Below are 16031 nucleotides of genomic sequence, written 5' to 3'. Positions count from 1 at the left end.
CACAGCTTTTTCTTCTTCTAGACTTCAGAATCCCTCCATATGGACTATTTTCATAGTTACATAAGAATATCTTTCTTGCAGTTACAAGTCTGAAGAAAACAAATTAAACTCTGTGGAAGAAAAGATAAAGCAATTGCTTTACCCTGAATTTCCTGGATTTCCTTGGCAATCTTATTGTTCCAATACAATTTTGCCAGCCCTCTTACACTACTTTTTTTAACGGATTGCAGCAATTCACTATGGGGTAGGTGTATCTTTGGGTTAGATGCATCTCACGGACTCTTCAGATAAATTTTTTTTTGCATGTATATTGTACGTCTTATTTCGATGAACACAGAGGTGGAATGACACCTGGTTTTATTTTAACAACAACAGTACTTTCCAATTTTCTTAAACATTGCACTAGACCCCAAACCTCAGAGGATCTATCTAATGCATAGTACAGAGGGGCAAGAATATGTTCATGATTATATGGGCATATGTATGTATTTTACTGACAGTCCTTAAAGAGAATTCTCTTTTAAATACAACATTTTACATTTGAGGTTATATGGAGGTTATGTAGGATTTCAAATGCATTGCCTTCTCCCTAGAAATTTCAGGTGTTGCATTAATGGGCATATACGCCTCATGTGTGTGAGTTGCAGAAATATAGTAGCTGGAAAAAATTTACTTACAGCCACAAGAACTGGGTGGCCTTGCTTCATTTTCTATATGAAGTGCTTTGATATGGTTATAATTTTTTTTTAATTTAATTATTGTCTCCATCCAACTCTAAGCCTGCCAGACCTGAAGATTAACTTTATTTCAAATGACAAACAAAGGCAATAAATAATCCATTACAGTAAGAGACTAGGAAATCCTTGCCACCATCTTAATATCCATTTCCTCTTGCTAAAAGGGCTCTCTGTGTTTATGCCAGGGGATCTCAGCTCAAAAGACTGGAGATTTGGGGAGGAGTGGATAGCTAAGACTGTCAGTCCACGTTCCTGGAAACGTGGAAGTAATTAAAAATCAGATAGATGAAAAGGAAATATTTCAAGGCTCGAAGATTTAGTTCAGTAATGCCAACCTACTCACTGTACCTCTATCTCACCTACCTCACCACCAACCCTTTGTCCATGTTCTTCCTCTGGCCTGAAACTCCCTCCCCCTTCAAATCCAACAGACCACCCTGCCCCCCATTTTAAAGTCCTACTAAAAATATATCTCTGAGAGGCCTTCCATGATTAAGCCCTATGTCTATATTCACTCTCTCTTCCATGTCACCTATGCCATTGTCTACCCCTTAAGCGTTTTGTTATTCAACTCAACCCCAGCCCAGTAGCACTTTATCTATATCTATCTATCTATCTATCTATCTATCTATCTATCTATCTATCTATCTATCTATATTTTATACTCTGCTCCTTCTCCTTGCTGTACTTTATTTTTATGTCTGTCTCCCTCTCTAGTCTGCAAGCCCTTTAGGCAGGTATCGTATCTACCAATTGTACTGTGTCCTTCCAAGTGCTTAGTATAATGTTCTGTAATAATAATGGTAATAATAATAATAATATATGTTGAGCTTACTTTGTGCCAGTCACTTTGCTAAGGACTTGGGTAGATAATAATAATAATGTTGGTATTTGTTAAGCGCTTACTTTGTGCCAAGCACTATGCGCTGGGGTAGATGCAAGGTAATCAGGTTGTCCCACGTAGGGCTCACAGTCTTCATCCCCATTTGACAGATGAAGTAACTGAGGCACAGAGAAGTTAAGTGATTTTCCCAAGGTCACACAGCTGACAAGCAGCGGAGCCGGGATTAGAACCCATGACCTATTAGATACAAGTTAATCAGATTGGTCACAGTCCCTGACCCACATAGAACTCACAGTCTTAATCCCCATTTAACAGATGAGGTAACTGAGCCACAGAGAAGTGAAGTGACTTACCCAAGTCACACAGGAAGCAAGGTGGTAGATCTGGGATTATAACCCAGATCCCTCTGGCTCCCGGGCCTGTACTCTTTCCACCAGGTCAGGATGCTTCCTGTTCATAGTAGGTGCTCAGTAAATACTAATGATTGCTTTTAGTTAGGTGGATTCTAAGAATACCTCAATATGATTTGATATGGGGTTCCAAATTTAGTTCTGAAAAATGAGGAAGGACTCAATCTGGAGGGAAGAAAGGAATGGCTAAACAGAGCAGGGATCAAATCCATAACAATCAAGCCTTTCATATCAGCTCCTAATTTGTCCCCTCACTGGTTCATCCTGGCTGGTATAGGAGGGAAAAAAAAATTGTACTCTGTGGCTTACGGTAAAAGGACAACTTGGGCTAATGGCATACATTGAATTAGCCCCAGATTGGCATTGGATTTAGGGGCAGAACTCACTGAAGGCATCAAAGCAATGCTTTCTTTTGTCAAAATAGAGGCCTGGTTCAAATCTCTGACTTTCAAGGTTTGAGGAAGGAAAAATCTGCGTATCTGCATATTAATACAAAATATGCACTTAATTATCTATGTTCTCAGTCCAATTATGAAGTCTGGACCGAATGAATAAGGGTAGGAATTTCATGTGATACTTTTTAGTTTATTTTTAGGTTACTTTGTTTGGGATTGTACAACATTGTGCAATATCACATGCTCTAGAACACAGTAATACTATCAACAAAGGAGTGGAAAATAAAAAGAAATGCTTTTCTCATAACACATTCCATTACCTTTGATCAAAATATCACCCTGGAGTTTACATAATGCATTCATTGTTTCTACTGGGAATTTTAACAGACCAACCTTGCCACTATAAGATCTTTGAGAATCAAATCCTATTCCCAAGCATGGGTTTGCAAGTCTTCTTTCTTATTGAGCCTGTGTGGTTCACAGTGGAAGATCCTCCTTTCCTTTCTCATCTTTATGAAGAGAACGTCCTTCTGTTCATTTGGCCAGGGAAAGTCACAAATTTGGGGGATCCCAGCCATCCCATACAGTTGTTGATAAATGCCAGCAAAATTCTGCCCAGAAACTACAAGACCCTGAGAAGCAGTGTTGTGTAGTAGAAGGAGCATGGGTGGGAATCAGTGGACCTGGGATCTAATCCTGGCTTTACCACTTGTCTTCTGTGTGACCTTGAGAAAGTCACTTTACTTCTCTGGGCCTCAGTTTCCTCATCTGTAAAATGGGGATTAAGACTGTGGGCCTCATGAGGGAGAGGAACATTGTCCACCTCAATTGTCTTGTATCTACTCCAGTGCTTCATAAAGTGCCTGGCACATAATAAGTGCTTAATCAATACCATTATTATTATCATTATTATTATTATTTTTATTATAGGGTGAGGACTCTGGCTCTTTTTTACTCACTTACCCTCCAATATCATGCTACTGATGATTCTGGAAAACTACCGTGGTGACCTTATGATGTAATGCTGGGCTGTCCAGTAAATTTATGAGCTATTCACCAAACTTCTAATCAAACTTCAGAAAGAGGGGTGAAAAACAACTTTAAATTTCTTCAGAGAAAAATGATAAAATTCAGAGTTGTATTCTAAGATAGTTTTCATGTCTACATGATATAAAAATGCTTCCTGTGCTTTGTTTTAAATATATTAGAAAGAAATTGAGACCGGTACTTTGATTCACCCTTTCATGTATGATGTGAGAAGCAGCATGGCGTAGTGGATAGAGCACAGGCCTGGGAGTTAGGAGGTCATGGGACCTAATCCCAGGTCCACTTGTCTGCTGTGTGTCCTTGTACAAATCACTTCACTTCTCTGTGCCTCAGTTACCTCATGTGTAAAATGGGGATTGAGATTGTAAACCCCACAGGGGACAAGGTTTATGTCGAACCCAATTTGATTGTACCCACCCCAGCATTTAGTACAGTGCCCAGCACATAGTAAGTGCATAAATAAAACCATAATTAATAATGTAGTGTAATTAATTAATAATTAATAATAATTAATAATGATTGGGCAACCTTTAAAAGAGGGTATTAGAGATATTCTTATGAGTTTCTTCTGCTAAAAAGTGACCTCACTCTCAGCTTGGGTTAGTTCTGGAAAATGTTGGCTTGTCTTGGTCGAGATATTCTGCCCTAAAACCATAGTAAGGTTAGCCTACACAGTATGACTCTGACACCCTAGCCAATATTTGATTCCAGTTTTAAAACCCCGATCTTTCACATCCAGCCTTTTCTTTTTATCTGTAACGCCCTTCTTTAAACCTAGGTCCAGAGGTTCTGCATCTGGTCAAATAGAGATGTCCTTGAGTTGACTGACCTTGTAGAAAAACCTAAGGGTGAGAATGGGGAAAGGACCAGAAGGGTTCATTCATTTATTCATTCAATCAAATTTACTGAGCACTTATTAGGTGCAAAGCACTGCACTAAACACTTGGGAGAGTACAGTAAAACAATAAGCGACACATTCCTGCCCAAAACAAACTCACAGTCTAGAGCAGGAGATAGACATTAATAAAATAAATAGATAAATAAATAAATAATTTACAGATATATATACACATGTATGGAAGAATGAAGGAGTAAATAAGAATGGCACAGAAAGGAATGGGAGAAGAGGAGAGGAGGAGTTAGGGAAGGGTTTTTGGAGGTGATGTGCCTTCAGTAAGGTTTTGAAGTTGGGGAGAGCAATTAATCTGTTTGATATGAGGAGGGAGGGCATTCCAGGCCAGAGGTAGGATGTGGGTGAGAGGTCTGCGGCGAGATAGATGAGATCAAGGTACAGTGAAAAGGTGAGCACTAGGGGAACAAAGTGTGTGGGCTGGGCTATAGTAAGAGAGTAGCTAGGTGAGGTAGGAGGGGGCAAGGCAATTAAGTGCTTTAAAGCCAATGGTGAGGAGTTTTTGTTTGATGCAGAGGTGGATGGGCAGCCACTGGAGTTTCTTGAGGAGTGGGGAAACATGGTCTGAATGTTTTTGAAGGAAAATGATTTGGGCAGCAGAATGAAGTATGGACTGAAATGGGGACAGACAGGAGTCAGGGAGGTCAGCAAAGAAGCTGATACAATGCAGAATAGGATAAGTGCTTGCATTAATGTGGTAGCAATTTAATTGGAGAGTAAGGGGTAGATTTTGACGAGGTTGTGAAGGTATAAATGAAGGGATTTAGTGATGGCTTGAATATGTAGGTGGAATGAGGGAGAAGAGTTAAGTATAATGTCAAGGTTAAGAGCTTGGGAGACAGGAAGGATGGTGATGTCGTCAACAGTGATGGGAGCTTGAGTGGGAGGACAGGGTTTGGGTGGGAAGATAAGAAGTTCAGTTTTAGCCAAATTAAGTTTGAGTTGATGGGAGGACATCCAAATAGAGATGTCTTGAAGGCAGGAGGAAATCTGAGGCTGCAGAGAGGGAGAGAGATCCGGGCTGGAGATGTAGATTTGGGTATCATCAGCATGGTGATGTTAAAACCGTGTGAGCAAATGAGTTTTCCAAGGGAGTGGGTGTAGATGGAGAATAGAAGGGGACACAAAACTGCCCAGAAACGAACCCTGAAGGACACCCACAGTTAGGGGTTGGGAGTCAGAGAAGGAGCCCATGAAAGAGACTGAGAATGAGCAGCCAGAGAGATAGAAAGAGAACCAGGAAAGGACAATGTCAGCGAAGCTGAGATTGGATAATGTTTACAGGAGAAGGGAATGGTCGACAATGTCAAAGACAGCTGAGAGGTAGAGGAGGATTGGGAAGGAGTAGAGGCCCCTGGATTTGGTGAGGAGGAGATCATTGGTGACCTTTGAGAAGGTCATTTCTGTGGAGTGAAGAGGATTGAAGCCAGATTGGAGGGGGTCAAGGAGAGAACTGAAGGAGAGAAACTTGAGGCAGTGGGTGTTGTCAGATCACTCAAGGATTTTGGAGAGAAATGGTAGGAGGGCAATGGGGCGATAATGGGATGGAGCCATGAGGTCAAGGGAGAGTTGTTTTTTTTTTTTTAAGACAGAGAAAACATGGGCATGTTAAAAGCAGTGGGGAAGAAGCCATTGGAGAGTATGTCATTGAAGAAGGAAGTTAGGGAGGGAAGAAGGGAGAAGGCAAGAGAATTGATGAGGTGCAAAGGAATGGGTCAGATGCATAGGTGGTGGAGATGGATTTTGAGGGAAGGCAGTAGATTTCCTCTGGAGATAGTGCTGGAAAACATGAGAGAGTTGAAAAAGAGGCAAGAGAAGGGAGGGACTGGAGGGAGGCAGGGGGAAGACTTTCAGGAGATCATGCCTGATAGTGTCAATTTTGTTGATGAAATGGCCAAGTCACTGGGGGCAAGGGATGGGGGAGGCAGAGGGACAGGGAGCCTGAAGAGGGAATTAAATGTCTGGAACAACTGGATTCATTGAACTAACCTGCTTCTATGTCTTGGTCTCATCTCTGTCTCCTTCACCCCTTTCTCACACCCTCATCCAACCTGGAACTCCCTCCTACTTCATAACCGATAGATCACTACTCTCCCTATAATCAAAAACCTACTAAAATCATACATACCTCCTCCACAAAGCCTTCCCTGACTCATCTCCACACACCATTCTCCCTTCCTTCTGCAGCACCTATGCACTTAAGTCCTAAGCCCCTAAGCACTTTGATACTCATCCCATTCCCACCATACAAGATTTATATACATATCCTTTTATTCTGTTGATTCCCTTAGCTATAATGTTTTTTAATGTCATTTTTCCCACTAGACTGTAAGCTCCTCGAGAGAAGGAATCGTGTCTTCCTTACTCTATTGTACTCTTCCCCAAGTACTCTATACAGTGCTCTGTACACAGTAAGTGCTCAATAAATACCAGTGATTGATTGAACTACTGAAGTTCAATGAAGTGTTTAGATATTAAGAAAAAAACACTTATTAAACTTTTCTTTCCATTATTTCTTCATATGTCACTTAGATGGGTAATAGAACAAGCAAAGTTCCTCTATCAATTCCCAGTCATTATTATATTTTGATCAAACAATACAATAAAGTGGAGATTTTCATTTCCGATAAGCAATTTTAGTCACAACTTTAGAATAATTACCAGTAATTTTTTTTCCTTTATTATGCTTTTGTAGCCCCTCCCACCAAATTTTCAAAAATGAAAAACAGTTACACAGATTAGAAAGAAAACTCTGATTGGGGCAGGTTCATAAATTTAGTATTTGAGAATAAATTTTGAACCCCTAAGTAGTTTTGCGGGTGTGTCTATAAGCATTTTAGAAACCTGGAGTATTGGAATCATTTGCAATTCATAAAGTTACAAGGGCAAAACTTTATAGAGGATGCTTTACTCTGTGAAGTATTGCCAAAGGGGACTTTGAAGTTGCCATATAGTTACATGCTACTGGGGAAAGAGAGAAAAGGTTCTGGTATTAAATATATTATAAATTCTGAGAAAAGCATTACATATGTAATTATAGCTGTGCCCCTTTGCCAAGTATTTGCTAGGTTGCCAGTTTATCTGAACCTGAACATTTGTGTTGTGCCAATCTGAATGGAGTAAACCATATCCAGAGTTTGTAGACAGTTTTGACAAGGGACTTTAGGACTCCCCAGAGAAACTGATTGACTCCTGTGTGCCTGCCAACTAGAGTTCCTTCACCCACTCCCCTCCCTGGACTCAAGTTGGAGTCAGCACTCTCCTCCATCTTCCTCCTGGGAAGTTATCTGTTTCCCATTCATCTTATCTATTTCATGGTGCATGGCCCACAGTTATCCCCAAGCCACAGGGACCTAAAATCATCTGAACCAATGGCCTCTGGCCAATCATAAGGCATGCTTGGTGATTTGCTGAAGAATTCCTCATGTTCCTCACGTGTTTCTTTAGATTAGCATCTGACATGTTGGGGGGCCTTTTTCACAGACCTGCTGGCTGTTTCAGAGACATGTCTCCTATTAAACGTAATGGAATTCTCCTGGGCTAAATTGTGCGGGGTCAACGTCCAGGTGATTTGTGAGGAAGGACACTCTTTCCCACAGGGAAAGGGTCCTGAATGGAGAGGGGTGCTATGGGTTTCTGCCATGTTGTTCCATGAAGGTCTGGAGTTGAAGGTGAAAAATAAAGTGCAAATTAAAGAAGTTGCAATGGCTGATACCAACCAAGAGGAAGTCTCATTGAGGGGACTTTCAGGTTCAGAAAGAGTTAATATTATTTGGGAAATAATTCCGCGGGACTATCTTTATAAAGTAAGCATGGTGGAGCTGTACAGTCACTCTAACTTCAAGGGAATTATTTAAGAAGATTCTTTTCTTAGAGGAACCATTCTTGTTGCCATTTGACTTTAGTGCATACTTTAGTGGTGATTATGATTAGATTTTTAAACTGCTGGTATATTTTAATTCCTAATAATCTTCAAATACTTTCTTTCATATGATGACTTTCTCTGCATTGTTCCTGTCCTCCAGGGAACTTGGACTCTCATAGGTTCCTGTAAATGCCTGGCAGAATGCCATGAGGCCATAAGACAAAGTTGAGACAGACATGGCCTTTTAAAACTGAATTTTGAACACATTTCCTAGAATTTTGCAGTGTCTCTGCTTGGATTCCTCCAACGTGGGTGGAGAAGCTCCAGGGTGACTCTAACTGAAATGAAGTAAATTGGAAGGCAAGAAAGACGTCTGTGCAGTTCTCATAGAGACAGACACCTTCGTACCCTGATTTTTCCCTCTGGACTCCAGGGGGGGTTGGGGGGGGAATGACCTAGAGGAAAGATCATGGGCCAGTGAGCCAGAGGACCTGGGTTCTAGTTCCTATTCCACCACATGCCCCCATATGACTTCGGGGAAGACACACCTTCTCTGGGGCCTGTTTCTTTCATTTATTCAGTCGTATTTTATTGAGAGCTTACTGTGTGCAGAGCACTGTACTAATAATAATGTTGATATTTGTTAAGCGCTTACTATGTGCAGAGCACTGTTCTAAGCGCTGGGGTAGATACAGGGGTAATCAGGTTGTCCCACATGAGGCTCACAGTTAATCCCCATTTTACAGATGAGGTAACTGAGGCACAGAGAAGTTAACTGACTTGGAAAGTACAATACAGCAATAACGAGAGACAATCCCTTTCCACAATGGGCTCACAGTCTAGAGGGAGGAGACAGACATCAAAATAAGTAAACTAACATCAATATAAATAAACAGAATTATAGATATATACGTATATACATATGTGCTGTGGGGCAGGGGGGAAGAGCAAAAGGAGCGATTTGAAGTGACACAGAAGGGAGGAAGAACTGAGAAAAAGGTGGCTTAGTCTGGAAAAGCCTCCCGGAGAAGCTGGGCCTTCAGTAGGCCTTGAAAGGGGGAAGTACTGTCAAAGGTTTAGTACAGTGCTTGCTTTGCATACAGCAAGCACTCGATAAATACTATTGAAAGAATGAATTGGTAAAATAGGGATTGCCGGAGGCCAGTAGTCACTAACCCCACACAAGTAAGGCAGGGCCCTCCATCAGTGACAATTTGTATGCCTGGACCATACAGTTATGCTTTGGTTGCACCTTAGGGCGGGGCTAATTTCCTGAGTTTCTCCCTCTGTTCCTACCATTGTCATCAGTTTCTGGACATCACTAATTTGGTCTGAACAAAGGCACTTTCAATCTGCACTCCTGATTTTCAGTCTTCCAATGCCTGTCTTCCTCTAGATGTCCTCAAAACTGTCCTCTAGACTGTAAAGTCATTGTGGGCAGGAAATGCTTAGCACTTAGAATAGTGCTACACACACAGTAAGCATTCAATAAATATGACTGACTGCCTGTCTTCTCCTGATCTCAGTAAAATGGCACAGGAGGGTGTTGACACTTAAAGTAGGGAAAAAACTTTATTTCAACTTTTCAAACCATGGTATCAATTAATCAGTCAGTGGTATTTGATTGAGTGCTTACTATGTACAGAGTACCGTACTAAGCTCTTGGGAGAGCGCAATACAACAGTTTGCAGACATGTTCCCTGCCCTCAAGTGGTTTGCAGTCTAGAGGGGGAAGATTAAGAGAAGCAGTGTGGCTTAATGGAAAAAAACACAGGTTTGGGAGTCAGAGGTTGTGGGTTCTAATTCTGTCTCTGCCACTTGTCAGCTGTGTGACTTTGGGCAAGTCACTTCATTTCTCTGAGCCTCAGTTACCTCATCTGTGAATGGGGATTAAGACTGTGAGCCCCCTATGGGACAACCTGATTACCTTGTATCTCCCCCAGTGCCACTCACCACATGATGTCCGTCCCCCTCAGGGTCTAGAGGGGGTGGTGTCAGAAGCGCCACCTTCTTGGTCCATTGCTTGAGCCGTCTGCAGGTGTAGATGCGGAGGAGCAGGGCGGCAAAGACCACGGTCACCCTGAGACCCTGTCTACTTGTTTTATCTTGTTGTCTGTGTCCCCCTTCTAGACTGTGAGCCTGTTGTTGGGTAGGGATTGTCTCTATCTGTTGCCGAATTGTACTTTCCAAGCACCTAGTACAGTGCTGTGCACACAGTAAGCACTCAATAAATGAGATTGAATTAGTTGATTGATTAAGCACTTAAATACCTTTATTATCATTATTATTATTAATAAAGTAACCTAAAGAATGTGTTTATGAACTATCCAGATAAAACTGCTACTCTAGTGCATGAGAAGAGTAATTTCTCTCCTTTATCTTTCCACATTGAAAAACCCAAAACATACATTCATCTCTTCCACAAGCTGACTGTACATCATGTTTTAGCTAGGACAGAAGCAAACCTTTATAGGCAATATCAAAAGCATAAATCATCTGGAACTGAGACTGTTCTGGTACAGTGCAGGGCAATCAACTTGTACTCATGTCGGCTGTTCTAGCTCACTTTAAATGAATAAGTAACCATGTCTGGCTCTAACATGTTAAGTACATGCTCATTTTAGCTCCCCTAGCAGTAGTAATAGGAGCAGCAACAGAAACAACAGTGTTTTTCTAGCTCCAATTTACAGTTAGAGAGGGCAAAAATAAATATATGGGCTTCCAGGAAATTAGGGGAAATAGCTCTGTATTTTCCTCCTTTTCTCACTCTTATCCTGAGTGGAAAAGGGAAACATGGAAGCTTTTGGATAAATGGCATGAGGGCCAATACAGTCTGTCTGACTGTGGGTTTATTACAACCAACTGTTCAATGTGCAAGCAATAGAAATGTTTTTTTTTCTTCTTTTTAATCGTATTTGTGAAGCACTATACTAAGCACTGGGGTAGATACATGTTGATCAGGTTGGATGTCTATGTGTCACACAGAGTTCACAGTCTTAACTCCCCAATTTACAGATGAGGTGATTGAGGAACAGAGAAGTTTTCTTATTTGCCCAAGATCACACAGAAGACAAGTGATGAAGCAAGGGTTAAACCCAAGTCCTCTGACTCCCAAGCCCATACTTTATCCACCAGGCCACACTGCTTCTCAGTTTTATGTCTATAGACCCCAACCACCAGAAATGATGCAAAATTATAATGCCAATCAGCTTCCAAACTTTTGGAAAAATGGATACTATTACATTCATCCTTTAAGTCATCAGTGGTGAGTCAATGAAACATCCGGACAGAGACAGGCGAGAGCCGATTGTAGTCTTCAAAAAAGCATTCAGACACATCCTTTAATCACAAGAATAATAATAAAAATAGCAAAAATAACAATGATAACAATAATATAACTATAATATTGTGTTTTTTGTAATTTGTTTATTATATATGAAGCACTGCACTAAATGCAGAGATATAGGCAGGAAATTCAGTATCTACATGGGGCTTACAGTTTAAGTTGAAAGGAGAATAGGTACTGAATTGCCCATGATTGTAGACTACTTGTTTCGCTTTGTTCTGTTTTGCTTTGCTGTGTGTCTCCCCCGTTTAGACTGTGAGCCCGTTATTGGGCAGGAATTGTCTCTATCTGTTGCTCAATTGGACATTGCAAGCACTTAGTACAGTGTTCTGCACATAGTAAGCACTCAATAAATACTATTGAATGAATGAATGAATGAATGAATGAATGAATAAATGATGGAATTGAAGCTGGGGTAGTTGTGACTTGCCCAAAGTTACACAGCAGGTAAGTTGCAGAGCTAGGATAGAGCACAGTTCCATGGCTCTTTTCCCTTGTCAGAATAGGCAGGGCCTGGAATAGCCGAGATTTAGCTTAATTTGGACCATCTCAGACCTGAAATTCTCTGGGAAGACTATGTCAGGGTTTCATGAATTCATGCAACTCACTCAATCTTGTTCAGCCTAGCCAGTCTTTCCCTCTTGCGATTCCCATAGCCCCTTGGGCTACCAAAGAAAGATCTGTATACGTTCATTCAATCATATTTATTGAGCACTTACTATGTGCAGAGCACTGTACTAAGCACTTGGAATGTACAATTTGGCAACAGATAGAGACAATCCCTGCCGAACAATGGGCTCACAGTCTAAACACATACAGCCAGAGCTGCTCTGGAATCATAGAGAGGGACCTGTTGAACTTCAAAAGAAGGGAGTGGGTGATCTGGTGGCTTGCTGTTTTGTCAGTTTCCATGTCCTTGTGATGTATCTGGTCATCACTAGGAAGAAAGGAAGAGAGGATAAGAGTGATAAAGAGGTATCTGAGCATTTCTAAGGCGAGATTAGGAAGCTGGGATACATGGCAGAAGGGATAAGCCTAGTTCACTGGTGATAGAGCTCCCCAATCTAGGAATGAAATGGATATGCCTCTGCTTGGCTCTCTCTCCCACAGTCGAGACTGGTAGAGTACTGGGAACTGCAACCCCAGGTGTGATCATGAGAGGGATGGTAAGGATTGGAAAAGTCTTTTACAGTTTCTTGTAAAATCAATGGTATTTGTTGAGGGCTTAATGTGTGCAGAGCTCTTTACTAAGTGTTTGGGAGAGTGCAATATACAGAGTTGATGCAAATGTTTCCTGCACCCAAAAAGCAGGGAACAAGCAAAAAGAAGAAAGGAAAATTATTATTATTATTAATAATAATAATAATTATGGTATTTGTTAAGTGCTTACTATGTGCCTAGCACTGTTATAAGCACTGGAGTAGATACAAGGTAATCAGGTTGTCCTATGTAGGGCTCATGGTCTCAATCCCCATTTTTCAGATGAGGTAACTGAAGCACAGAGAAGTGAAATAACTTGCCGAAGGTCACACAGCAGACAAGTGGCGGAGCTGGGATTAGAACCAATGACCTCTGACTCCCAAGTCCCTGCTCTTGCCACCGGGCCATGCTGCTTGGGGTAGGCTTAGGAGGCCTGGTTCCAGCCACTGTCTCACTAAGAAATCACACTCAGTTTTTTGTCAGAGGAAAGACCTCTCTGAATCAAGGTACATCAAGAATGCCTATCCATAAGCCATCTTTCTTCAGGTTGCTAAGGCTCATCCCTTTCTGTGATATCAATTCCATGCTCATCCATGTATTGTGTGCTAAGTGAAGCTGTGCTTTCTAAGCAATTAGTTTTTATTGTCCCACAGTGCTACAATCAGAGGTAAGAGAATATGGAATTTTCCCTTGTGATAGTGAAAGAGGAAGATAGAAAAAATAGAAATCCATATGTTACACCACAGCATCCAGGAAGTAGGCAGTGGGAAAGTTGTGATTTCTCAGAAGCCTTATTTTCGGTGACCAACAAGCATAAGAACATATAAAAAGAGAAATGGTCCTTTGTTGCCCAGATCCAGTTTGACCACTATTAGCATTACCTATCTAATTATTTTCCTGAAGAGCATGGGCTTAGAAGTCAAAGGATGTGGGTTCTAATCCCGGCTTCGCCACTTTTCTGCTGTGTGACCTTGGGCAAGCCATTTAACTTCTCTGTGCCTCAGTTACCTCATCCGTAGAATGGGGATTAAGACTGAGAGCCCCATATGAGACAACCTGATTGCCTTGTATCTACCCCAGTGTTTAGAACTGTGCTTGGCACATAGTGCATAACAAATACTATAATAATAATTGTTATATTAAATTATTCAGCTATTTTCAACATGATTTATTTTTCATGTTTTCAGTGCCTTATTCATATTCTTGTTCTTTCTGCTTCTACTATTTGTAAATAATTTCTATTTACCGCTTTAGATTGTAGGTTTCTGGAGGGCAGAAATTGTGTGTTTTAACTTCATTGTATTCACCCAAGTACTTAGTACAGTGTCTCTTCCCTTGAGATTTTCTGAGGGGATAAATCAATTTTTCTGGGTAGGTTCATTATTAACTGAAGGACTATGGACATGGATGTCTTTGGGTCTTCAATCAGCCTTAGGACACTCTACTTGGGCACAGTCAACAGGGTACAAAGGTCATGGCACTCATCTGTGATTAGTGTTCCAAATGAGGCCATGGGAGAAATTTGAATCAGGTTTTATACTAATGTTGTAAAATGTTTATTTTTCTTTAAAAAAATTAGGAAATAAGTGCAAGCTGGGATTGATTTTATAAGTAAACAAACCATTAGTGAAGCCCAAGCTATGATAAATTCAGGCCCAATGCTTAGGAAGTGCAATCGGCCAAGGGATTTTGGCCACGGGCTATCAGTGATTATATTTCTATCCTTCCCTCCTCTACTCCTACTTGGAACATCTTATCCATTTCACACGTTTGTGCTCATTATTCTTTAACTCCAGAATGTAATTATTATTATTATTATTATTATATTTTCTTGATGTGTTTCAAATATTCAAATCTAATTATTGTATATTGCAAATCCATCTTGGTCCCCTGGTTTGCTTCTTAAAAATATTTTAAGTTGTGTATTTGAAGGTACTTGGTTCCTTAATTTTCTATTCTAGGAATTAATAGAAGAGAAATGTGACAGTTATTTTTCTCTCTTTTACTTCTCTGTATATACATAAGTAAGGAAAATCATTTCCCAAAGCTTTTCCTTGGGAGGACCTTATTACAGCTGGTTTCTATTTCTTCTCCTAGGTGGCCCACTGAAATACTTTTCTGTTTTTTACAAGTGTGGCTATTTGATTGAGAAATGCAAGAAATATAACCAGAAATATATGTTTGAGTGCATAATTGTAGTAATGAATATGAACCTGAAAGTACATTGATCTAGTGACTATTATAAAATAACAACAAATAAATAATTATAACAGTTTCTTTTTATAGTCTATTGACTTTATTTCTTCCCAAGATGATGAAATTATGCGGTTACCTACTGAAAAGTAATTCCCTTATCCAAAAGAACGTCCCATATGCTGGATGTCCCTCATGTCATCTAAGGTCTTATAATGCAGCTCTCTTTGTAACTAACTCTTTGTGGGGTCCAGGGAGCCTACCTCTTCTCTCTGTTACAACCAATATCTTTTCTTCCTCCTTATGTAAACCCTTTGAGTTGAATCTCCTCCTTCGGATATAAGAGATTATCCTAGGAAGACAAGTTTAAAAAGGAATCCGGTAATTTCTTTTTCCTTTTCCTCTTTTAACCTGTTTGTCTCTCTGAACAGTCCCAAAGACATCATCTGCTCTGATCTCCCTGCTGGTACAAGCTCAAGTTGCTTGTGGAAACCTGTGCCCTTTCTTCAAAAGATAATCAGTAACAGACCTCTAAGTGTCTGCTGAAAAGAGGAGAAAAGCTGCTGTCTGCTGTGGTGTTCCCCAGGGAGCAAGTGCTATTGTTAGGAAGCAGACAGACCTACTCGGGCACCAGTCACAGCTTACAATGGCACATGTTAGTCACAAGAGACATAACATCAGAGCAGTGGCTCCCGAGTGGCTGAGGCTATTGATATGACTTGTGTAGACCAGTAGTTAGTACGACTTCAATCGCAGCTGCATTCCAAATAGTAATCAGTACCATACTAACGTGCACTCCTCACCCTAATTAAGAGAAAATAAAAAGGCAATTAAAATACTCTTTTGCTAGGAACTTTCTTTACTTGTTGGGATTCGATGGAATACATGATTCTTCTACTTCCCCCCACCCCCCCTCCCGCCCTTTTTGGATTTACTGAACATTTGCCTTAATGGAAGGAAAAGTCACGTTCCTGTTGTTCCTGCTTAATTTTAATGTCTGATGTTAAATTTCATCGGGGAATATTTAAAAGTGATTTATGAATCCCCCTGTCCATATGCAGTGCCTTTCAGTCTAGCATCTTCA

Source organism: Ornithorhynchus anatinus, chromosome 3 (assembly GCF_004115215.2).
Source record: "Ornithorhynchus anatinus isolate Pmale09 chromosome 3, mOrnAna1.pri.v4, whole genome shotgun sequence".
Classification (NCBI taxonomy): Eukaryota; Metazoa; Chordata; class Mammalia; order Monotremata; family Ornithorhynchidae; genus Ornithorhynchus; species Ornithorhynchus anatinus.
The sequence above is the reverse complement of the archived record's forward strand: the minus strand, read 5'-3'. Positions refer to the sequence as shown.